The 25,934-nt window shown below is 35.7% G+C and overlaps 1 protein-coding gene across 1 annotated transcript in view; it reads left to right on the top strand.

The window, feature by feature from the left end:
* Positions 1 to 25,934, top strand: part of PCDH11X (protocadherin 11 X-linked) — a 490,740-nt gene that overhangs the window by 7,381 nt on the left and 457,425 nt on the right. The window lies entirely within an intron of this gene.

Raw genomic sequence — 25,934 nt, 5'->3', positions numbered from 1 at the left:
TTCTATTGTAAACTTGAGGAGGAAAAATGACGTGCAGTTGAACAACTATTAGTTAAATCTGAGGAGTGAAAGTTACAGAGGAGTCTTTAGGTACTGGAAAATAAGTGTATTTATTTTGTGTATAATCTAGAGTACTGATGACTTCAGAACAGAACTATATATAACATTCTTGGTATTTGCATGCTCTTACCGAATTCTCACATTCTTCATATATATGCCCCTTGAAAAGACAATACGTCTAGGAGAACACTGTAAACCATGCTTTCTTAACAGAAGTTGTCTTTAAAATACCTCTAAAAAGGCTGCAGAATCATGGCATATCAGTTTTTCTTTTTTTTGTGTGTGTGACAGTGTGCACAGTTATCAGTTTATATCTTTAAGAGTTTAGCTTTATCTACATATTCAAAGAAAAACATTTTAAAGAACTGCTGTGAAGGTACTCTTAAGCATAATACAAAGTATGTTTGAGATGAGTTTATAACTCAGTGTGTTTCAACTAACAAAGGAGAGGAAAAATAAATAACCTACAAAAGATGTTTGGCATATCAGGGAAAAAAGATGACCACTTCAAGCAAGTGCACGTGAGTCAGAAAGCAAAGACATGAATAGTCTTTGTCAAAGAAATGTGTTACTAGTGTGGAGTCAAACTGTTGTTTTCTTAACTGGGGAATGAGGTTATGATGTGTTAAGCATCCATGGTCTTATGATGAGAAACGAACCAGTAATATCTTCCATCTGTACTTCTGTGTCAGTACTGAGACATATGAGCATCACCGAACAATCTGAACCCTGTGTGCTCAAGGAAGAGATGTTCTTGGTGACTCAATACAAATGTCTCTCAAAAGAGTTTGGGTGTTGTTTGTTTTTGAGTGTTTTAATGAAAGAGTTTAAAAATTCTTGCTTTCTTCTCCTGCCCCTGAAAAGAAAGGAAATTGTATTTACATGATGTCCGCTCATTGCTTGTACCTCATTCTTGTTTTCTTACATTTCTTCAGCGTTAAGGATATTAAAACTAGTCAGCAGCAGGTAATTAAAATATGGTGTAACTCAAATGCAATAATTCCACCAAAAAACTAAAAGCAAACTATGCACATTAGTTAAACCTTTGCAGTCTTCACCAAAGTTGCACAGAATAAACTTTTAAAATGGATGATGTCCTTTTTACTCTTTCTGTTCTATTCAAGTAGATTTAAAATACTTCTACAGAGAAGAGAAGGGGGAGCAGAAGAATTAGAAAAGCTGTGATAGAAATGAATCTCTTTTATTAAGACTACGTGGCATCATGATTTGTTAGATTGGGATCTGTTACCTTTCACATTCAGTATTTCGTGGCTCGCCAAACAGAAAAGTTTAAGCATTGACCAGCCTTTGAAGTCGCATTAAAGTTGAACACAGTCTTCAGAATCAAGTTCATAGAGTACCTGAGGTGATTCTGCCTAAACGGAAACAGTTGTAAATGCTTTTGTACCTTCCTTCTTCTGCTTCCATCCATTAGGCAATTTCACAGTTTTGGACATGGAAGTGCATTTGTATTTGACCATCGTTTGAAATGAGGTTGGATTCAGTTTAGTTTCTTTGTGTGTATTGCTTCTCCTAACATCTCCGTGAGTGATGGGAAGAGGTGTGATAGCAGAAGATTCACCCTAATTCCCTGTTACTAAGTTGAACATCCAGCACTGGAAAAAGTCCTGGTTATATTTTAAGATGATCACTCTAAGCATGTATTTCAGTCAAAAAGAGATCACTTTTACTTTTTGCTTGTCAGAAACTTTAAAATCCAGTTTGTCTAACTGAGACAATAAACAGAAGCTAAAACACAGGAGGAGGGGTTGATTTAGTAAAAAGAGAAAGAACTGACAGAAACTTGTACAAATTTACAGTGGCTCAAATTGTATGTTTTTATTTATTATAGTCTATATAGGGTGGACTAAACCTGAAATCATTTTTATTGTCTTAAGTTGGAGAAAAAGGTAAATGTGCTTGTAAATTTGTTGCAATAAGACAGTGTTTTTGTGATTGTATTGCGTTACACAGCTCAAATTCACTAAGAAGTTTATGACAAAATGAATTGAATTTGGTTCCAATTTTGTGTTTGAGCAGTGTTCTTCTGAATCACAATGTAGGTTATTTTAAAATTACCAATAAACCTTTATTAACGACATATTACTGCTATGCGGGACTGCTCATTTTGTTGTAAGGTATTACACAATTTGTTCAGCAGCTGCTTGCTGTAGGTACTTTTGCTCTTGCTAACTTAAAGCAAGTTTCAGGTTTTGGTTATTGTTGTTTAACGTCACTGGGAAAATATAAACAAATAGAATGCTTTCCTGTTAAGTCTGACAAAAGATTAAAAATGCTGGGTTTTGTTATGAGTCCCCTTAATATATAAAGTTGGTATTTTCATTGCACTACACTTAACAAAAATAAATATTTAAAATTCATGGCTGAATCAAAAACAGTGCAACATCAGTCTGCAAAAAAACATTTACAGTCTCAGTTCCTTATGTGTAAATCATTTTGGCAGGTACAGTACTTTAAGTTTTATTGTATTATAAACACTAAAAAAGCTTTAAAGAAATCATTGAAAAAAAGTTTAGAGTAAGTGATTTAGATGAAGCTGGCAGGTGGTGTAGTATAGCTATTGTGAGATTAACTAAATTCTAAAAATTCAGTCGCTTCAGAGAATTGGATCTATGTCTTGATTTAGTCATTGCTGTAATAAGTCATTGCTGCTGACCAAACTGCAAGGCAGTGGTTGATGGATGTATCAAACAATCAACAGAAACTACTTTCTGAACGGTTTAGGACGCTTTGGTGATCAAAGTGATAATTGTATCTGAACATCTCTTTAAATGCTGTCCATGTGGTTATATGTTTATATAAGGAATATGTGTCACCATGACCTTACAAATTTGTCTGAATGGGAAGGCAAAGGGTAAGAAACCTCTAACGAATAGGGAAGTCAAAACTTCAAATGCTTTTGCAAATGGCATCAGAAAGTTACTATGGTAGTAAAATACCTGCTGAAGAGCTGAACACTTGTTAGACGTGCTTAGACATTTCTTTGTTTAATCGCTGAGGCAATTATAAATTTTAATAAAATATTTTGTGATCTATAAGAAGAGGTTAAGGATGGCATCATCTTGCGGACCGCAGTTGTGTCATTTTCTCCTCTTTCTTTTAATAAATAGAGCTTTGGCTCATGTAGTTCTTATAACCTCAGTTGTAACTATTTTGGGGGGAGAAACATGTCAAGTTATTTCTGTGTTGGCAACAGCTAGTTTCTTTCTCAGATTATAGAGATGTTACTCAGCTTTATGATGGGAGCCCTAGTTTTATTGAGTTCTTCTTTCAAATTGAAGAGTTGCCTTCTGTCCTTGATGCCAGTGTGACTTCAGGCTGGGTTATGCATGCTAATTTGCACTAGATCAGTTTTCTTTTCTGTTTTCCTGAACCTAGACCAGTGTTTTCAACCGTGTTTCTTAGCAATAAAATTCATCCCTGGTTAGGTGTGAATTATTTGAAGCTCAAAGAGAAGGTAATGTTGGTAGTAAACCAAAAGAAGTATTGAAGTGCTTTCTCCTTTGTTTTTGCATACTAAAAAAAAAGAATAATATTCAGAAGAACCCTTGGAAAAATTCAGATCTAATGAAACGAGGGGCTGCTAAGCAGCCTAGTGTAACTTAGAAACTTTGAGCAGGTTTGGCTAGACTGTATCTATCTCCAGACATGTCTTCCAACCTGAATTTTGCTATGATTCCATGAGAAAGCCACTGACTCTTCCATGTAGGACATACCTTTTCCCTTTGTCTTGACTGGGATTTTTTGCTCAAATCCAGGAGCTTGCTATATCCTTGCGGATCTCATTGTTCAAGGAGTAGTAAAGAAGTGAGGGACAGGAAGAGGAACCTACTAGTGAACAGGAGAGAGCTGTTATTTCTGTTCTTGAACTTGGATCTTAACATTGTTTGCTATTCCTGTCTCAGTGTGTGCTATCTGATGTAATTTTGGAGGCCTCCTTGAACTGAGGTTATACAGACAAGCTCACACTTCAGCAAGTCATCTGTTCACTGCCTTCCTAGAGTGCTGTTCTAAATACAGTTTAAAGTACTGCTTTTGATCCGTGAAACACCTTTTAGTTTTATTTTGATTTCTGAGGAAGACCTGCTGTGTGATTTTTTTTTTTTTCTTCTGTAAAAAAACAGTAGAAGAGCAGAAGTTTCAGCTTTAAACATCTGAGCTGAGGGCAAGGGAACTTGAGATTGATTCTTTTTCCCTTGGTCCTACAAGACCTAAGTTAGTTGACATTCAGAGCTGTAAGACAAACCCATTAATCTGTATTTTTCTGAGGGTCTTCTGGAGTGGACACATTAGATGGAGTGTAATTTTGTTTGTATTTGTGAAGAGTATTCTGCTGATGCTTCATGTTGATTTAGTGCTCTTTACTACAAGAGTGTCTGGAGGTTGACACATTCACTACAAAAATGCATGAAATGAAGTTTCTGGAGAGGGACTTATCCATATAATCCATACAATATACTAAGAGAAGAGATGATAAGGTTGAGAATAGGTGTTGTTTTTTATAGACGTAAATTTTATTAGTTTCCCTAGATGTAAGATAAGACCATTGTAAATGAAGCTAAAGTTCTTCAAAATTCTTATCAGAAGCTGAATTTTTTAAATTGGTCAAAGGCCTGCCATTTTCTGTTGAAAAGCATCCTAGAAGCTACCTGTTTGGTTCAGTGTTCTCATTCTGCTTAAATATCGTTACTTCACTGCATTGAAGCTCCTAAATAGTACTCACTGACGGTAATGAATGATCTGGGTTCACTGAGGTAAGAAAAAAGACCAGAACAAGTTGTCTGGGGGCGGGGTGCGGTCGCTGTTCTGGGTGGTTTTCAGGACCAGAATGGATAAAAAACCTGAGGAACCTGCACAGACTTCATGGTTGACCCAGAGAAAGAGATTGGACTAGGTCACCTTAAGAGGTCCCTTCTGACTCGAATCATCCTATGATTCGATGTCTTATTAGCCCATAATATGTTTAAGGATATCCTTGACTCTGCAAGAGCCTTCCATTTTTTTCCCTGAGTATGATAATGTTGTAGGCTGTTATTTACATGCCTTCTAAGACAGATCTGCAGACAGATGTGCTGTGCTATATGGCATTTTAGGATTATGGTGTTCGGAGAGTGAAAGAGATGGTCGCAAGCATTTTCCTAAAACCTCAAAAATGGAATAGGTATCACTGAGGGAAGAGAAGGAATTTTGTTAGCTAGCCTTTTCTGAATTTGTCCTTCTTTGTCTTTTACTCCAGGCGGTAGTTCTAGTGTAACAATGCTTTGGTATGTGACTGTATAAGCAGTTACCTTTTAAAGAATCCTTACTCTTACAAAACCTCCGTTTTATTCTTAGTTTCATCGTGGAATTATTCGTCAAAGTAGGCAGTCAAACCAAAATGGGGCAGTGAGAACTAGTGGTGAAGGCTGCTGAGTTTGAAGTAGCTTTTTTATTTTTTGGTTGTTAAAACTAGATTAGACTGTCTTTCAGGTACTTCCACTTATTTTCTGTGCTGTCTGTACTACATGGTATCAGTGGTATGTTTTTTTTTAAACGTCTGAAAGGGACATAATAGTGCATATGCTAAATCTAACTGAAATCTACCTTTAAAATTTACTTCCATGGGTTTACGTTAGTATATTTGGGCCAATTTTAACTGAAAGCTCAGCAGAATACTGAACGCACTCATTTAGTATTTTCTATCCATGATTCTTGCTGTACCATTTAATTATCCATTTTGTTTCTGCTTTCTGAACAAGAATCCTTTCTCTTCCTTTAAAAATACTTCAGTGTTAATAAAATACTGTGATAGATCTCTGCTGTCTGCAGTTTATTTGTAATTGCTTGGTCAGTAAACACAATTGTTACATAATGGACTGTTCCCTGTTACACTGAGGAAAGTGTCTTAATTATTTGTTTATCTTAATGAGTGTAAAAGACTGCATTGCATTTATACCATAGATTGTCTCAGACTGATATTTTCAGGACCCCCCCCCCAGATCTTAAATGGGCAGTAACAGCAGATATTACAGCATAAACAGCAGTTTATGGGAAAATCTTTGGAAGGCCAATAGGCTAAATCAAAGTTTCCTTGACTTCCAGGAAGTACCCTACAGTGGGACTGTTTTTCTAACAACAGGAAATTTAATAATAAAGCACTAATGCACAGTATGTCATAGAACTTCCTAAATATGCTAAATGTTCCATAGAAAAAGTATATTCCATTTACAAATAAAAATTAAAAAAAAAAGTGCAACATTCACTATCTGCTTGTTAGCATGTATTTTAGACATGGGACTTAGGCTTGCTTCAAGATGATCAACTCTGATAGTACTGAATATAAAAATGTCAATATAATTATTCATCTCAGCAGAAAATCATTTTTGCTGTTTTTTGCCCTGTGGAGGAGGGGATGAACTGGTTTTCTATTACTCTTTATCATTTAGGTTTTCTATTTTTGCCATCAACTGGGAACATTTCCCAGTTACTTACCTTCCATCATGTATTCAGGAATGGGCCATCTTATAAGAAATCTTAATAAAAGAGATGCCCTGATGAGCCAGTATGAACTAGGGGTAATTCAGCAAAAGCTATTCCTTGACTGATGATCGGGAACATGGTCAGCTTTGGATATAAAGTGAACTACTTAACATTAGAATAATGCTAATCCAGACTGTCTCTAAAGATATTACAAGTATTCAGTTGTAGCAACTTCATATTAAATGCTCTGAATGAGGCATGTGTATATGAACAGATTCTGTTTGTTGTTGCATTGGTGCAACTACAAGAAAATAGTGTTATGCAAATATAAGTTACTATCCACAGACGCAGAACCCTGGCAGCTGTTCTGATCCTCCCTTGTCTGAATCAGCACAATTTTTTTTGAAAAGATACTTCATTGCAATCACTGCTAGGCAAGACAGTGTAATTTGTATGTATAGGTACCATCATAGATAATATATTTATGAGCTGTATAACCATGGGGAAATCACAGATTTTCAATTTCTCTTGGAAAATGTTCATTATTAGAAGGTGTTACTGGAGTATTGTTTCTTGTAAGAGAAGAAAATCGAGTTCAAGATTTTAATGAATCTCTTGAGAGAATCATCAGATTTACAGGTTAAGAAAGCTGTAAACATTCTACCGGGAGTAGTCATTAAAGAGAAGATGAATGTGAGCTATCTGTACTTTTCTTACGAAACAGAAATCTTGAAGATGATTTACAAACCAAAAATGTGTTTATCTTTAAATGGTCTGTATTGCTGCATTATATAATGAAATACAAAGTAAGGTTAAAAGTAAGTTTTGTTAGCAAGATGAGATGCAGTTTCACTGCTTTGTTTGGGGAAGTTTATAGGTAAGTCAGCACTGATCAGAATGTTTATGGAAGAAGCCTGAGAATATTGCCTTGATTTCTAAGTTTGAAAAAGCATTAGAGTGGAAAAAAAAGATCCTTCCTGCATAGTTAATCATCTTGGACGACCGTATGTTGAAAATTTGATTTTCTAAGTTGAATAAAAAAGAATTAATAAAAGATCTGTAGATTAAATAAATAAATTTGATGAAAACAGTTCAATTCTCTGGTGAGTTACTTTTTTTGTAAATCAGAAAGTGACAGCATAGGACTGCAAAAAGACTTGCTTTTCCACAAGGCATTTCATACCTTTGATTATTCACCCAGGCTTGACTGAACCAGCAACATACTAGTGAAAAATCATAATTTGTGATGAAATAGCTTGTTTAATCCTTGCTTTTCTTCTGAAGTATTACAAATGCAGTGAAGGGAACAGTTTAGAATATGTTGCTAATAAAAAAAAAATTGCAAATATTTTGAATTCATCAAATATTGTTGCTTCAAACTTTTAAATTGGTCATCTAAGACGTGTGAATATTTAATTGAAGTTATCTCCTGCTTCTTCAGAAAGCTCCAGAACTGTCATGAAGAAGCCACTTTGTTTGTAGTTTGGGTGAATTTTTGGCATGAGTTTTGTTTTGTTAGTGTAACTCTTCAATGGAGCACAAATGTACTGAAAACTTGGATAACAACAAAACGTGAACTGTGTCCTAACCGCATCTGTTGAACATAACAACGGTAGTTTTGAATTCATTCAGCTTTTGAATAGGTCACACCCTTTGCAAATAATATGCATAACAAACTGCTGTATTCAGTGCCTCATCATTATGAACAGTGTGTATTTCAGCTGACACAGCCATTCACGGTATGATTTTACTAGTTCCGTACATGACTGTGAGTCTGGGCTTTTTGTCATGCTGTAAATATTCAGTAGTTCAAAACAAAATCACCGTGATAATGAGAGGATTGATGTTTCCTAATACTTTTGTAAAGATTACCTGCCACTGAGTCCTTGAATTTTTTTTAAGATGTGTATGTGCATTTTCCTTTTTTTTTTATAAGCACGCATGTGTTACTTGGTATCTGTGCGTGGACATGCTGTTGTGGTAAAAGTCTTACTGTTATACATTACTTATATCCTTGATCTGAACTAAACATAGTGCTTACAGGTTTTGGGCAAGCTTCTTCATGAAGCATTCCCAGCAAAATTCATTGCTGAGATACCAATGCGCAGAATACTCTTAAGGAGACTTCCAGTCTGTGTATGATGATGAATGTAAATCAGGACAAGAATAAGGACATCAGGTTTCTTCTAGTTTAAGACTGAAATATCACAGAATGTAAAGGAATATGCTCATTCATGTAGAATCAATTTTGTGATGTAGACTGTTAGTAAAAGATGATTAACAGTCTTGTGTTTTCTAGTGGCATTATCTTTGTAAAAGTAAAGAACATTGAATCTAACAAGCTGTAACACTGATATTTATGACATATACAATGTTCTTTTAGCATGAATTTGCACTTAGACCATCACTTCTCTAGATGACTGGAAAACATTTTGCTAATTCTCATGTATACACTGTCTGCTACCTGTTTCTCTCCCACTGACTCCTTCTTTTCTGCTGGTATGGGCCCTAAAAGCAACATCTTTCGTTATGAAAGCAGTAGATATCAAAAAATTATTTGAAACCCTGTGACTTTTTCCTTCACAAAGGCTTGCAAATGTGGGGTTATTATTATTTATTTATTTTTTTTAGGAAAAATGCCAGCTAGTGCACAGACAGTTTGTCTCTCAGAGCCTAGTGTTAAGGTTAACAAGTTGTCAATAGCTGCATGTTGCCATTATCACAAAACCCTGCTGCTTTCAGTTCAGGTTGAGGAGTCTAATAAGAATGTTCATTGTTTCTTTTTTTTTCCCATGCTTCTCTTCCCCAGCACTCACCGAAGAGTATGTTTTAAAAGGTGAATGGCTTTTGATGGGGTGTTGATGAAATTGTTTCATCTTACTGGCCAGCATGATACTGATAGAACAGCAAATAGTTCACTGAGATAGGGGGAACTACTCCCCAAACCTGCCACTGTTTCTTGAACTATTTATAAGAAGAAATCTAATTTTAGAGTAATTTTATTCTACAAAATTAAATTCAGTGTTAAGAAAGCAGAATATATTTACATTTTGTAGCGCAAGCACTCGTGTAAGACTTTATAGCAGTAAAACTGTGCATATCTTGATGGATGTCTGTTGAGACACGCTGACAAAAATGGGTCTTATCTATCATGTATCATTCAAAGTTACAGTATCTTTTTTTTTTCAAAAAGAGAAAACCTATGTGAAGTATTTAATGAAACAAAATATTTTCAGTGCTTAAGAGCTGTTTGCTGTTCTTTTGGGATATCCTATGTATTAGCTTTTCGATATATTGCTCAGTGAAGTGTCAACTTTGGGAAAAGGCTGGTAAATGAATCCTTGTTGGTATATTCTTGTCATCAAGGAATCAGTGTGAATTTGACACTGATCCAGGAAGAGTTAATGTATTGAAATTATGAGTTCTACATGCTCATTTATTTCCAAAAGAAACCACCAACAATGACTGTTAAGAAACTCTAGACTTGGGTGTACTAGGAAATCTGAAGCTTGATGTCATGAATATGTAGAAAAGCATCGTATAATTTGATTTGGAAGAGTGAAAATGTTTCAAGTAGACAAAATAATAGTGCTAACAATGGTACAAGAGTGACCAATCTAACAGACTACCTAGCCAGGAGCAACAAAAGTCCTATGAGACTTCTCTTTCCAGGAGTTTCTGATGCGTCAGAACAAGAAAAGAAAAACAAACTGGGCATTCATGTTATGTGTCAGGAGCTGATTTTCAGTCATTAATTAGGCTATGCCTGTTTCATGTGGGGAAAGGATTAGAGTTCAGGGGAAAAAAAAATAGAGTACATTGTGTTACTCAAGAGCACTGTGTTATGCCATTGTCTGAGATAATGTTGGACCCTACCTTAATTTTGGTAAATTTACAATGGAGCAGGAGAGGAAAAAAAAAAAAAGAGCAGAGCCCTAGATGAAAACTTCATAGACGTGAAGACATGGTTGCAGATGTACATGGTCAGCAAGCCAAAGAACTGAGATGAATATGCTGCAATACCAAGGCAAAGTGCCAGGATGAAGCAAAAGTGTTCAAGGAAACCATGGCATTGGAGCCTCATAATAAAGAGAAGCTCTGAAGCAAGACATTCAAATACTGAGGAAAAAATATCCAAGAGCCCTGATACATTTTGCCAAGCTAGCAGAGAGCAAGAAACAAGGCAAAACATTAAATTCTCATGAAGAAGCACCCCAGTGTTGAAGGAAAATGCTAATATGTTCAGATAAAATTGATGTTTCTAATGCAGAGTGCTTAACAGATAAAAGTTAGGAGTACAATAGCTTCAAACTGAATGCTAGAGCTGTGGAATTTCTTTGGTGCCTTACCCACTGAATACTCACGCATTTTTTGTCTGTATTTATTTAAGAAGTAGCAAGGTGACTATAAGATAAATGGTACCCTGTAACTGGTGTGGAAATCTGGTGAAGGAAAATGAGGTGCAAGAACCGAAGACACTGCGCTTCTAGCTTATTTTCAGGCAAAATGTGACAAAACTGTAGAACAAGGGAGATAGGTATAAATTCATGGAGGCTCAACTCAACCTGAAGTAAACTTGTCTCACTAATAATGGTTGCAGAACCAGTGATGACAATTTACGTGTGAAATTGTATCAGTTGTTGTGGTTCAGTGCACCTTGAAAGGGAATACTGTACGTATTATATACATGTTGATGTCCATAGAGCTGGAAATCTGCCATTTGTCTATGCATTTATTTTCATTAGAAATTGCTGTGTTGCCAATTGTATAGACTATAAACTACCACTTCATGCAGGGACTGACTTAGATTGCCAGCGATACTTTTTGGATAGTTGCAGAGCTCTTCATGAAGATTTTTAGTATGAAGCCAGAAGAGACAGTTTATTCTTTCCCTTTTCTCTGTTTTTTTTTACAGTTCTGATTAATGTCAATTATCAGTATGACATAAATACTACCTCACTTGATAAGACCTGTGTTGTTTCACTTATCCTCATCTGTTTCTTCTGACAGCAAATGACCTACACTTCCAGGGTACACAACACCTTGTGTTCTGTGCAGATTCTGACAGATTGATTGCAACAGAACATAGATATATGCATTTTGCTCACAGATTCAACATGAAATATGGCAAATGTATTTTGATTACCATCTTTCAGAATGTCCTTTTCATGGAATAAAAGGAGAGGTGTCTGGTGCAAGGTTTTTAAAATCTTTAGAGGCTAAATCACACAGATCCATTAGGAAGGATCCTTCAGGTTGGTAAACAATGATCTTGGGTAAAGATGAAATATCAGCTGCTCCTTCAAGTTTTTGCAACGTTGTTCTTTAGCACTGAATGCATTATAACTCCATAGGCATTGGAAATTTGTGGGAGAATTACTGGAGATTCAGAACAGAATTTGTACATAGTCCAAGTCTCTCTTGTGCAAATATAGCACACTGGAAACTTGGGAAGAATGTAAATGATGTAACCAAGCTCAGCTTCACAAGAGATTTAGAAAGAATATTTAGCTTCCCAGAATGAGATCTGGGCAAAGAAATTTTGTCTTGACCAAAGGCAGCAACTCATCCAGTTTATATTCAGTTGTGCTGCAACTCAAGCCCCTACTTCTGCTCTGTTCCATTCTATCAAAGAAGGATTTTTTTCGGAAATACCATGTGGTTCTGTTCGACCCAGATGAGTAAAATTAATTAAAAAAATAATTAAACAAGTTCTGGCATATTGTAATGACATATAAACAATTAAAAATACTTAAATGGTGAATCTGTGTAGTAACAGCCAGCTGCAGAATACTTATAAATGGAGTACGTTAAACCATTTAGATAATCCAAATATTATGTACAACAGATCTTGTACTAATTCATTATGAAAACAGCAATTTCATTTAATCATTCATTAGCTATTTATAAGGTGTCTGCATAGTAAGTATGCATACAGATTATTGTTCAGCATGATGGCCAGTGTAATGATTGCAAAAGTGTCACCCATGTGTAATCACTAACATTTGTTGGTTTGTTGTTGCTTTGTGTTTGTTTTTTTTGGTGATCGCTGTTTTCAACTTAGTAGAGTTACCAAAATGACTGTAGGTTATGGTTCTCAAACATGTATGTGTAATAGAGTGAACGAGTTTGACTTCCTAAGGAAAAAAATACTCTAATTATAACAAGTAATTTGTTGTTCATTTCTGGAATGTATATTTACCGCTTCCATCACTGAGACAGTAAAGCAGCTAGCCGAGAAACACTGTAGAATGTCTCTTCTTGGAGGTTTTCAAGGCTCAACTGGCCACAGCCTGAAGCAGTCTGTCTGGAGCTCAGCACTGGCACATACCTGTGGAGGACATGGGACTTAAGAGCACTTTCAGGGACTTTTCTGACATGAACAGTTCTGTGACTTGGTGGGACACTAAGAAGAATGCTATTAGTTGTGTGTTATGTTTGCAAGGTTACTGAACTTGATTTTATTGTAGGATATGATGTTAGACCGTGATTAAACAGGAAACAAATGCAGAGGAAGCAAATTGTGTAATACTCTGTCATTCTATGCTGAGTTATCTTAATCATTGGTATTAAAAAAAAAAAAAAAACAACAAACGACCACCCACGGTGCTTTGTTTTTTCATGTGAATGACATGTAAGTTTCAGCTTCCCTGTTGTGATAATGAGTTTCTTTGTCTTACTGTACTGTAGGTGTAGGGTACTGGAGGATTCAGTTCTTACCAGCAATACGCTGTTTGCTACATACCTTGCATACATATCTGTATAAACCTATTTATCTGATGACTAAAGCTTTGTTAACCTTGATCAATAATTTGTTACCAAAGTTAAAAATATCCAAGGATTTAGGTTACCAAATCAGACCACAATTATAATTTGTCCCATAACTATTTACTATTGTGAAAGATACACATTTGTATTCCCAAAAATTGCAATGGTCTTAGTTTAAGCTCCAAACAGCTTTAGAACATAACGTAAAATGGTAATACTAATGATAAATGTAAAAATGTGCAAAATCAAACATACAGACCTCTTGCTAAAATTCAGCTGATCATGTACAAATACTTTTCTTCCAAGCCTGGTCACATGCCTATCTGCCTGCTTCAAAAACCAGGATGTGCAATAAATTGCATATAGATTTAGTATGACTGTTAACATTCTAAAAGAGTACTAATGGGATTATTTATCATATCTACTCTCACACCTAAAATGAGTATGTTAAGACTGGAAGAGAAGAGCTTGTGGGTTTTTAACAGTCCTGAACCTTGCTACTGCAAATCCCACGTCACGTGGTCCTTTTCATATGTGAACTGACAGAGTATTTACATCTTATAAAGAAAGTGGGAAAGAGTTAAGATTTTGAGTTAAAAGAATCCTTTTATCACGTGCTTGGGAACTTGCATTGTTTTTCTCTTAAGTAAACAAACAAACATTTCTCTTGCCATCAAAGAATTGATAAATTTTAAAAGTCCATTTCATATCCCTAGTGATGCATCACTTTGTTATATCAACTTTAAATGATTAGATGCAAAAATGTAGTGCTGAGGTATTTGATGTTAGCTAAGTATGCGTTTATTGTGAGGTGTACAGTCTAATAGATAGTGAAAATGCAAATTATTCACAGACCAAGTAGCTGTTGGTTTGTGATGCTATATGCAAGTGCACCTGCGTTAACTTGTATGTTTCCCATTCTAGTTAAAACTGAGCCTGCAATTTGTTGTAAATGTCTGGTAAATGTCTGTATTCACAGGTTCAATTTTCAATTTAAATAGATCTATTTTCAACTGTGAGAGTGAAATTTCCCTGTTTAGGAGCTCCAAAATGAAAAGACAAAAAAAAAAAAACCAACAACGACAACAAAACAAAGCCAGCTTTTTTTAAAAGAAAAACAACAAAATTCAGCAATTGGTAAAATGAAATGGAAGGTAGAGAGAACTGCAAAAGTAGGAGAACTGCAAAAAGCCAGATTCTGAAGTCAGGCATCACGACTTGTGGGCAATGGGTGATGTGGTACAACATGGCACTCAGTCAAAATGAGTATTGCTTAAGCAACAGTGATTGAGCTTAAAGTTGTTGAGCGTTAATGACAGACTGAAAGAAGCTGCTAGCTTGCGGTAATCAAGAGAACCGATCTAGCTGTTAATTGCCAGGAATACCTGCATTGAAATCTTCATTGCTATTGTAACATGAAATTGATGGAAAAGATGGTAGAGATTCTTTTTGTATAACGAACATTCATTTCCTGTTTATCATTTTTTTTCAGTTTGTTCCTATCCCCTGAATATGTTTCCAAAACTAGAAAAGAGGAAGAAAATTATCCAAAATTATCTGCAAGGGCTTGCATAAAGTATTGCTTTTGCTGCTATCTAGAAGAAAAATACGAGTTACAAGTATTAGGATACAAGTATCAGTAACTGAACTATAAAAACCAGCATGAAACCAACAAAAAATCAGCAACAGTGATACCACAGAGACAAAGGATAGCAAATAAATAAAAGTCTTGCTTTGAGGGCTGCCATGGTGAACTGATAATTACTATTCAAAGGTGTGGAAGCCTGCCATTCACATAATCCACCCTAAAAATTAGTAAGACCTATTAATTGAATTTGACCACATCAGGAAAGTTTTTCAATATACAGAACTGTGGGAGCATTGTGTGGATGCTTAGATCCATTTTGAGTTGGCTGTCAAGGCAACTTTGGAGTCTGGATTCACCATATTCTAACCAAGAGGCAAACTTCTTTCTTGCGTAGTAACGCTGACACCAGTCAGCAGAAGCATTACAATGCACAGGACTTTCTTAAACGCGGAAGCCTGGTGATAGGTTGCTTTCCACGAAGAGAAGTGGCTAGTGGGACGTCCCCCGTCTGTCTGAATCTGCACCTGCAGATGTTGAAATGTTGAAAACTCACTGTGAGTTTTCAGTAATCAGATGTGATGTTTAGTATTACTATGAACAGGTATATTAATCTGTGAACTGAATACACCTCTACACATAGATATATGGTGATTTTAACATTTACTTCTTTTTTTTTCAGAAATCTTAAAAGAATCCATACCAAGTAATAGTCATTTAATTTAGACACCACTGGTAAACTAGGAGTCAGCTGATTTTATTTATAGCTCTATGAATCTGAGTGACTGAACTGAGTTCACTATGAATGAGCTGCAATACCTTGTATATTAGATATACCATTTACTTAAATCTTCATTAGGTGTTCAATTTACATTACGATTAGGCAGAAATTACTGATTGAGAAGACATATATCATGGCAGGTATGTACTATCTGGCAAAATAGAGGGCCCTAAGCTGAATGTTCTATTCCAGTTACATTTCTCATTCAGAAATTGTATTGAAGAGGAGAAGACGTAAAAGTAAACAAAAACAGTAACAAAAATTTGTGCAGACTTAAGTTACAAGTTGAAATAGATAATGCTGTTTTATCTACAGCTTTCAGCCATTAACAACTTGTTTCCAAAACATTCAGTCGTCCAGCATAGCCCCACTGTGCTCCCAGTATTTTAGGACTCCATGTGGGAAAATGGCCTCTGCAGGGAGATTTCTTTTGTGATTTCCCCCATACAGACAGCCATGTGAGACCGAACTCATGAGAAGGCTCCAGTGTCTCAAGTATTGTATATCATCGTAATTCCAAATGCTTCAAGCCTCACTTATGTCAGAGAGGATCTGACCCTTTCTACAAAATTAGTGAAATTATTAGAGCTTTCTCTACAACACATCACTATGGAAAGCAAAAACATTTGGGAATAGCTAGTGCATATATGGAGTATCCTTGTCTTCAAGGAACTTTGAAAGATAATTGCATTACAGTTAGTGGTTCATTTCTAGTTTTTACAACTTAAATTCTGTCACTTCCAAAATGTTCTATTTAAGTTAGTAAAAATGTTTCTGTGGAGAACCATATCATAGAATCACAGAATGGCTCGGGTTGGAAGTGACCTTAAATACCTGTGGTTCCAACCCCCTGCCATGGGCAGGGATGCCACTAGAACAGGCTGCCCTGGGCCTCGTCCAGCCTGGCCTTGACCACCTCCAGGGATGGGGCATCCACAGCCTCTCTGGGCAGCCGGGGCCAGTGCCCCACCAACATACTGACTTGCCTTGCACCCCAAGGAGAACGTTTCTGAAGTGGCATCATTTTACATGCATTTTGGTACTCTGAAATTAGCTTGATGTGAACACACAGTCGACCTTCCATGCATGCTCTTTTTACACCAGTGCACTTACACTGACTTATGTGAAATTACATCCTGATGAAACATGAAATTTTATTGTCTTTTAGTGTTAATTTGTAACATTAACTTCCAGAAGACTATTACCTGAAGTTTAGAGTGGACTGTTCCTTAAATGCATGGCTGCAGTGAATTGTAATACTTGTCCTTAAAATTATGTAAGGAAAATCACAGACTACTGAGTACTCAGCCCTGAGTCCTGAAATCCTAGAAATGGATTGCGTGGCAGACCATTCGTAAGTAGCAGATTTGGCAACCAGCATATAATTCAGTTTCAGTAAGCAAGGAAGCCAGTAAGCTAAGTTATGATCTTGTATTCTTTACAAAGCAAATCAAGGAGAACAAAAATCACATTTGTTAGTTCAACAGACCTTGGGAAGCTCTTACTTTATAGTGCTGCCTGATTCTGTATGTCACGTGAATATCCTTTTTTTTGCTACTAACAAAGTAATCTCTAAACTACTTTTCAATTTATACTTAACTATGTTGATTTGTGTGTACGCAGAAAAGAAAATGATGAAACTTTAAACCCAAATCTATATTCTCAGAATTTGATATTCATGCAGGTTTTATTGTTGGTGCTGTTTGTTTCTGGTTTTTGTTTGTTTGTTTTTTCATGGAATTTTCATTAAGGTTACTGAAAGAATTACATGCTGGGAAAGTGATTAAATTCCCAAAGTTTCATGAGAAATAAGAAAACTGTATCTTGCTTTTCAATTGTATGTTAATGCTACTGAGAGAGGCATGCACAACTACACACTTGTATGTTCAAACCGACCAAAAGATTTGTATGAAGCTGGAGTGAAAGCTATAATGGGATAAGAGTCCACGAGTTATTCACATCCCAGAGGAAATACTTTTTGGTTTGACTTCTGCTTCAACTGCTGAATAATTTTTGCTTGATTTGTTCTGTGGGAAAACCAGCTTTAATAAGAATGTGAACGCATATGAATGTGTGCAAATTAGATTAATTACATGAACATCAACTAAAATTAGTATCATGCGTCCTAAATAAAATGTAACCATTTAGATAATTACTTCGGTTTTTGTTTTGTTTTTAAGGCTAATCTTAAATTTAAGAAGTTACACCTTCGTTTAGAACTATCAGTTAAACTTAATATGGTCTCAGTCGCATTAGTGTGATATAACAAAAATTTCCAATCTCATCTAAATTAAAATACATTGCAGCTTCAACCCACCGGGTTGCAAAATGTATCAGAACCTCACTTCATTTTTTGTTTCTAGGGTAGCAGCACAGAATAATTTATTTCGTTTCAACAGTGCTCTCTAACCTGTGGCAAACGTTTGGTGCCTCATTTTGCCAGATAAATTATACCAGAGGATTTGAATTAATAGAGACATCTTAGTCTGGTGGGGATGAAAAACCCAAAGAAAGATCTGCTTATTTAGTCTTAACTGCTACACAGTAATATACTGTGCACTATACACTGTGCAGCTGTTGAAATCTATATGGTGAACTCAAGCAAGTGTAGAAGGAAAAAAAGTGGAAGAATACCGAGCAACGGTTATTGAGATTGCAGTACTGAAGCTTGAATGAGTGTATTTTATCTGGGAGAATTAGGGGAAATTTGTTTGCTGCATGTTTTCCTCTTTGTACTGTTTCTGAGTTTTCAGTCCGGTGGAGCAACTGCAAAGACTATTTTTTTAGGATTGACAAAAAACAGTGAATGAGAAGGAGAGTTATGTTTGAAGAAATATTTACATGCTTTTCTTTTTTTGGGTTAGATGATTTCTAAAACATGGGTTTTATTTTAAAATTACTTCTGTTGTGTTTATTTCTTTACTTCTTACAGTAATGATTCTCAGCATTGCCAGTATTCTCTCTGACAAATAATACTGGCATGAAATAAATCCTTTGGAAATCAGGGTAATTTGAGTTTTAGAATTTAGATTATGGAGAACTGAAAAGTTCTCATCAGGATTGACTGCTGAAGGTGAGGTACAAACGTAAACTCGCAACGCTTGCCTCAACAATCTAGGAATATGAAGTGAGTGCAATGAATACATTTATTCCTGAATAACCAATAGGAAGTGAAAATAGGTACGTACTTTATGGACTTCTGTTCCTGGCATGAGAAAAGTTACTGTGAGTTTCATAATTCCATCTCAGCAAGTTGGAAAAGAAAAAATTAACATAAAAAATACAGAAGATGACATTACATTCTTAGTGCAGAGTTTGCCCTTTGTTCCTATAGGTGTTCAAAGATAATATTGGAAACACAGAAGTTTGGTTTTGACTTTGATTTTATTTTTAAATGGTTGCTTTCACATTGGTGATAAACAGGTCAACCTACATGAAACCTACCCAACAGAATCAAAACAATTCTCAGAAAACGGGCAAATTTAAGTCCCACCTTTTAGTACCAGTTTTACACCGTAGTATGTATTTTTGTTGATAAATGTAGAGGTGCTTCAAAAACCACACCATATTAAAAAGAAAAGAAAAAAGAAATGAGAAAATGTAATTGGTATAAAAGTTGTCTAAATTAAATTTCTTATTATTTTTCTTTAAATAATTCAGTATTTTGGTGTTAATAATTAAACAGAACCCAAAGTAAGATATCAGCAGGACATATGTGGGATGGGTGGTAGTTCAAGTTTGATCTAAAAGGCTTGCCTTTGTATTGAAGTTGGGTTGAAGCTTTGATCTATTTATAATGAGTATTCTAAGGGTTTACTAATTATTTTAAACCTGAAGAGAATCTCATAGTCCATTTTTTTTCAGTTGGAAAGGAACCAAAAATAAACCCTGCTGGAATATAAAGGCAGAAAGTCATAAAGTTCAGGCATGTTTTTTAAAGTTAAAGCACGACCGCCTACTGGCTATAATTTCAGATAAGTTTAGGGGAAAAGACGTATTTTCTCTCTCCTTTTTTCATTCTGTAGCTTAAGGAAAATGTTTGAGGTAGTTCTAACTTTTGACTAGTGACATGGCATCCTTTATTTATTACATCCATTTAAAAAGTTTGTAAACATAAAGGTAAGCTGCTAATTTATTTATTTATTTATTTTGGAATTGCACCTACATAAAACACATATCAATTTCAGTTACCTACTATATTTAATCTTTTAACAAACTAAATTAACTAACATACTTGTTTCTGAGATATTGTGGGATCACAATTAATTTATGAAGGGCTATTGTATATAACATGTTCACAACTACACAGATACAGATTGAAAAACAAATCTGAATTTACTGCTTAGAACATTGCTCCTGATTTCAGAGGGTTTTTTGGAAATCAGATACTTGTGCCTGAACGTTTTAAGTCCATCTGTAACGGCAGAATACTTATTCCACTTTGTTACAGTTTATTTGTACAATGACTGTGTAATTTCTCAATGGCCAAACTTTCTTTAAGGTCTGCAGATACACAGAACACAATGTCATTTTCTAGAATGATCATTATGAAGCAGCAGTGAAAGTAATCAGGTGGACATTACAGACTACTCTAGCTGTATGGCTACAAACACTACAGCCTTTAAGATGCATAGCTGTAACAGCTGTAAATTTCCATTGTCTTTGAGGGTTCGTATATACATATTCCTCAAAACACTGGTAACCAGGCTAGGGAGGTGATATAAATTGGCACCACAGCAAGCAGAAATCCATTTAAGACAGTTCTGTAGACTCTGGCTTTGAATCAGTCGTTTCAAAATCTGGAATGCTACATGAAGTTTATTTATTTTTTTTTCTCATTATGTGGAAAGTATATTTTCTTACACAGACGTTATTTTAACTTACTTGGTGATGAGGATGAATGCTTTCTCTTGCTGAAAATGCGTACTGTTATAACAAACACTGAATCATTGTTCCTGAACTGAACGTAAAATGGTGTGCTTAACTATGGTAATAAGTGCTATTTACATCATGTGAGAAATATTTTTTCCATTTGCTTGGAAATTTTCCATTTTTCAAGGTATGCTGCCTAGTTTAACAAATCCATAATACATACAGAATACTTTTTTTCCCCCCTTGAATCAGTATTTGGGATTAAAGATGAACCTATTTTCATGGTTCAAATCATTTTCATTAGCAGAAAGGAAAAACATGCCCAATAAGCCTGGTACTGCTACGAATTATTTAAAATAGTTCTGAGGAGCAGTTTTTGCTTTTTCAATTATGCAGAATGCTCATCAAGTTTTTGTCTTTGATAATCTTTGGCTGATATTAAAAAAACTGACACAGACTTTTTGACCTGACACAAATGTGATTCCTGTGAAGATTTTTTTATACCTTTACCCTGGCACAAGATTAAAGAAATGAAAGTACTGCATCCCACAAATCAAGCTCATATTTATACCTGTATTTTATCCTTGCGATTAAATTTTTATAGAATTATAGAATAATTCACGTTGGAAGGAACCTTGGGAGTCTCGAGACCAATCTCCTCTTGCTCAGAGAGATGTCAGCGCTGAATTCAGAACTGGTTGCTTCAGGCTTTGCCCTGTCAGGCCTTGAAAACATCCACAGAGAGACTCCACATCCTCCCTGGGCAACCTGTTCCAAAGCTTAATTATCCCGAGTGATTTTTTTTTCTTTTTTTTCCCCCTAACCAACCAGGCAGAACCTTCCCTGTTTCAGTTTATGACTGTCTCTTGTCCTACTACTGTGTGCCTCAGTAAAGGGCCCGGCTCCATGCTGGAATCACACGCGGCCTGCGTGTCCTTTTTGCACCCCAGCTCAGCCATGGATTCCCCGTGAAACCAAGCGGGTCTCCCGGTACGTCTGCTCCTTTTCCTGCGTTATCAGGGTGGAGTCCCTGCCTAAGCTGAGTGGCATTCTGAAGTCCAGGGCGTGTGCTCCGCTACTTGTCTTCCTTTGTCACCGTGGCATCTTGACGGAGCATCACTTTTCCATGGTCACTCTAGAAAAGGTTGCCGCCGATTATCACACCCCTGGGTAGTTCGTTTGTGCCTAGCAGACCCGGCAGTGGGACTGGTAATTCTGTGCCACCATCTCTGGTTCTGTCCGCTTGGGGTCCAGAAGGACAAACAAGTCTTAAATTATTTCCTCACGGGCTAACCACAGAGCTCGATTATACATCCAGCTTTCCAAAGAGCAACCCACATATTTCATGAACCTAGTTCTAAGCAGTTCAGTTGTCCACATTGTAGGAAGAAAAAGAAATGGTCTTTCTGCTGTGACTTTTTTTAATCACCATTACTGAAGTAGTTCATGAGATGCTATTTAAAAAAAAAAAGTCAGTGGCCCTACTTTAGAAGGAAAAAAAAAAAGGCTTTTCAGAGAACCTGACAGTATCATCATGCAAATTAATATGCTGAAATTATTTTTAGAAACTGAATAACCATGTTTATCATTAGTTTTTTATCTATAGCTAGACTGCTGTAACTCATCTAATAGTACATGGTAATCTGTCTGTTCATTAGCATACTTGTAGAACTAGACACATTTTTGCCAAATGCAAAGAGGTATAGCTATTTTCTGCTAATTAATTACTGGTTGACCGTATAAGACTTTGTCACTGGGACCTACCTGGAATGGATAATGAGACAACTTGTTACAGATTCAAATGAATCTAGATCTAAGTGGAAAGTACATAAACCAAGAATATTAGAGTTAGACCTAACTGATGACTTAATTAGCTGTACCAAGGTAAAAGTTTATGGCTGAAAAGATCTTTTAAGTGTTCATTCACAGGATTTTACTTCCCAGGTGCTGTATTTCAAAGCCATGTAACACACAGAGAGGGTCCATGCAATCTCGAGTTAGTAATGTGAGATTTTTCAATGTAGTTTACTACAGTAAGTGGAGTTTATCGGTGTCATCAAATGCAGCACTCGGGATAAGATTTGCAATGCCATAATATTAGAGATGGCTTATGCCACAGTAAGACCAGGAATACTGCAACAGTGAATCTCTCACACACCACACCAAAATTAACATTGACTCCAATTGGACTAGAGCAATGGGAGTCTTGCCCAAATCAATGGAACATCAATACAAAGCAAAATACAGGGCTGTACTGTTCTTTAAAATTAATTATATCTCTATGCCATTGACTTTACTGGGATTACACTGGGGTAGGCTTTAGTTTGTTTTATTTAAAATACTTTTATTTAAAAATCAGGTAAGAAATTGGGGGGGGGGGGGCTACTTTTATGGAAAAAATATTTCTTTTTTCTTTCACTTCTCCCATCCTTTCTGTTTTACTAATGTCAATGCAAAAGGAGATATTTAAAGCTCATAGCTTCCTCTCTGTATAATGTGCAACTGGAAACCATACGTGATAAACCACAGTGCTGAGAAGTCATAGTTTATTGAGCAAAAAGCATACTTAATTGTAATTTATTCTGATTAATTTTACAACTTATTGGTGAGTTCAGACATGCTGTAGTAATCCATTAGCTAAGGAATATACAATAAAACCGATGTTTTTCTTCTCTGCTCTGTATTTTGCCAACATAGTTGACATGCAGAGAGGGACACGTGGTTTACAGCTTGTACACATTTTCCTTGGGTTGTGGTATTTTGCATCTGAACAACAATTAAATATGTAGTATATAGAAGATAACAGTAACTAGGATACATGCAAAAGCCTTATTCAAAAAATATTAAGCTGTTCTCAGTGTTTGACTTTAATATTTTAAGCAAAATCTTTTTTTCTGTTGTTATATTCTAGTACAACAGCCATTTTATGTAGTAACATATGAAAAATATTTAACTGTTTATAATTTGTTAGTATAAGAACACGTCAATTCACATTCAAGGAAAATTACGCTTTTTCTGCCATCGTTTAAATATATACTATATATAGCGGCAATACATTGAGCAAGCACAGGAATATTCTGTTTATAAGAAGAAAAGTTTTAAAAACATTCAAAAGCGGAAATTTCAGAAAGAACTGAGGTCTATTTTTTTATTTACTGAGGTGTATTCATTATTTAACATAAAAATAAATTTATGTGTAACAACAAAATGAAAAAACGAGAAATGTTTACATACCAGTGACAACTGAAAGTATAAGCAATGTATACAAATAACCTTTAAAAAACAGGCTTTTTTCACTCAGTATTTACGATGTTTAAATTCCCTGAAGACTACCATAATTAGTTTTCTGCCTTACAAGTAATTATGAGCACCTGTAATTTAAAAAAAAAAAATATATATATATATATATTTGTGTCTGAGATACAATCCCTTGGGTATTTTTCTTTTAGAACCTTCCTCATTTGCTCTTCAAAGTTTTTTCCACTAACTTCTACTCTTGGGATACTTTAAATGGAAGGAAATGTTACTCTTCAATTACTTTTAATACCAGATGAGGCCTGAAGCAATACTGAGAATGTTTTTCCTCCCCATGTCATAGGTTCGGGATAGCTGAATATTGCCTGATAAGACAGGGAGATAAGCGAGGTCTGTATAGGGTATAGTTAGACCAAGAGTAGCCTTGAAATGATTTTACATGATTAGCATTTAAGTCCTCTGAAAATGTCATAGCAGAGCAACAATGTATGGGTCCTTATTAATTGCTCTACATGATTCACTCCGTGATGGCCACATCGTTTGAAATAATTACAAAGCAAGCAAAAATCTCCCTTGCTGTGAACCCTTGTGACAAGGGATGTCTGACTGATGTCTTGCTGTCTACTGCGGGAACAGGATGGTGGTTCCTTTTGAAACTCAGTTTTAATAGAGATGTGAATTTTCCAAGTAGCTGGATCTTAAAAAAATATTTGTTAAGGGATGGTAAGCCAACACTAAATATTTTCTCACTGTTCTGTTGCACCCTTTTTCAAAATAGACTCTTTGGGAATTATGCAAAACCACAAATCAGAGCACACTTCTGACACTGAAAACCCTGGCCTTATGTTTCTCTACTCTTCTTTCTCCTTGGAAGTGTAGCAGGTCAAACTCTAATGAAATAATTCTTCCATACCTGAACACTGGCATTAGCTTGAGGCCAAAAGATTTCCTCAGTAAGAGTTATTTAATATTAATCTTGCTTACTGGGAGAAACAGCCAGGATAAGGGACGAAGTTCACAAAGAATTGCCCATTAATTTGACAAACCTACAGTGCTGACTATCCTTGAAAACAATGTGCCTCAGTTTCTGTTTTTCACGGTGTATTGATCTTAAAATGATCTTAATATTCATTTCAGCACAGTAGACGAATAGTAGACAAAAATTAAATTTTGTGTTTTCTTAAGATATCTTGCAATTTCTGTTCATTGTATCAGTAATACAATCCGATGGAACTACTTTATGTAGGCAAATTCTCAGTGACAATTAAAAATCAGTGAAACTGATTTGATTTAAAAACCACTGTGATTTAAAGGTTGTCAGATACAGTAAATAACCCTAAATTCACATGAGGGTCAGTAAGTGTCCTTAGAGTATAGAGATGTGCAGCCTTAAGATTTAAAAGCTACAAGTAACATACACAGTACAGGACCTGTCAAGTCTTCTCAAGTCCTAGACAAAATGTCCATCATGAGAAACGTCTCAGCTTCCCATGAGGAATTCAGTCCTTTCCACTTCTGTATCCTACTTCTGTAGAAAGAAATGCCAATTGCACAAGCTTAAAGGGGAAACATGCTGCCCCAGTCTTTGGTCTGGCTGACTGGGAGACCAGGAGTCAACAACTGTTGTACAGATGAATAAAAGCCAACTGGCTCTAATTTTTGTTTTCATCCCTCCTTTAATCCGTATTAAAGACAATGTAGATGCTTGATTTCTGAAGGACAAAAACATCCATACACCGTTTTTAAGCTATAGCAGTTTCAAAATTTCTCTGCCTTCTGTGGCATATTAATACTAAACTGAGAAAAGGTTAATTAATACCAAATCAAGAAGTACAATATTCTTCAGAATGCCTTTCCTCTGTCGCATCATGAAAATACTTTACAAGAGCAGGAACAGTATGAAGCTATTTATATCAGCCCTACACTTGCCTCGGAAATTACCTATTGAAGAAGGTATTTTTAAGGACTTGTGTTCATTCCCTTTAAGACCCCTTAATTTGCCAGAGACTCAGCTCCACGTGGTAACATTTGACCTGGTTAAAGACTGCATTCAAGGGAGAACTAATCTAGATTCCTCAGCAAGAATATAAAAGAAAGCAATCACTGTCTTTTCAAAACTTGCAGTGGTCGTGG

This window comes from Anser anser (genome assembly GCF_964211835.1).
Source record: "Anser anser genome assembly, chromosome: 13".
NCBI lineage: Eukaryota > Metazoa > Chordata > Aves > Anseriformes > Anatidae > Anser > Anser anser.
Note: the sequence above shows the minus strand (reverse complement) of the source record. Positions and strands in the feature narration are given on the sequence as shown.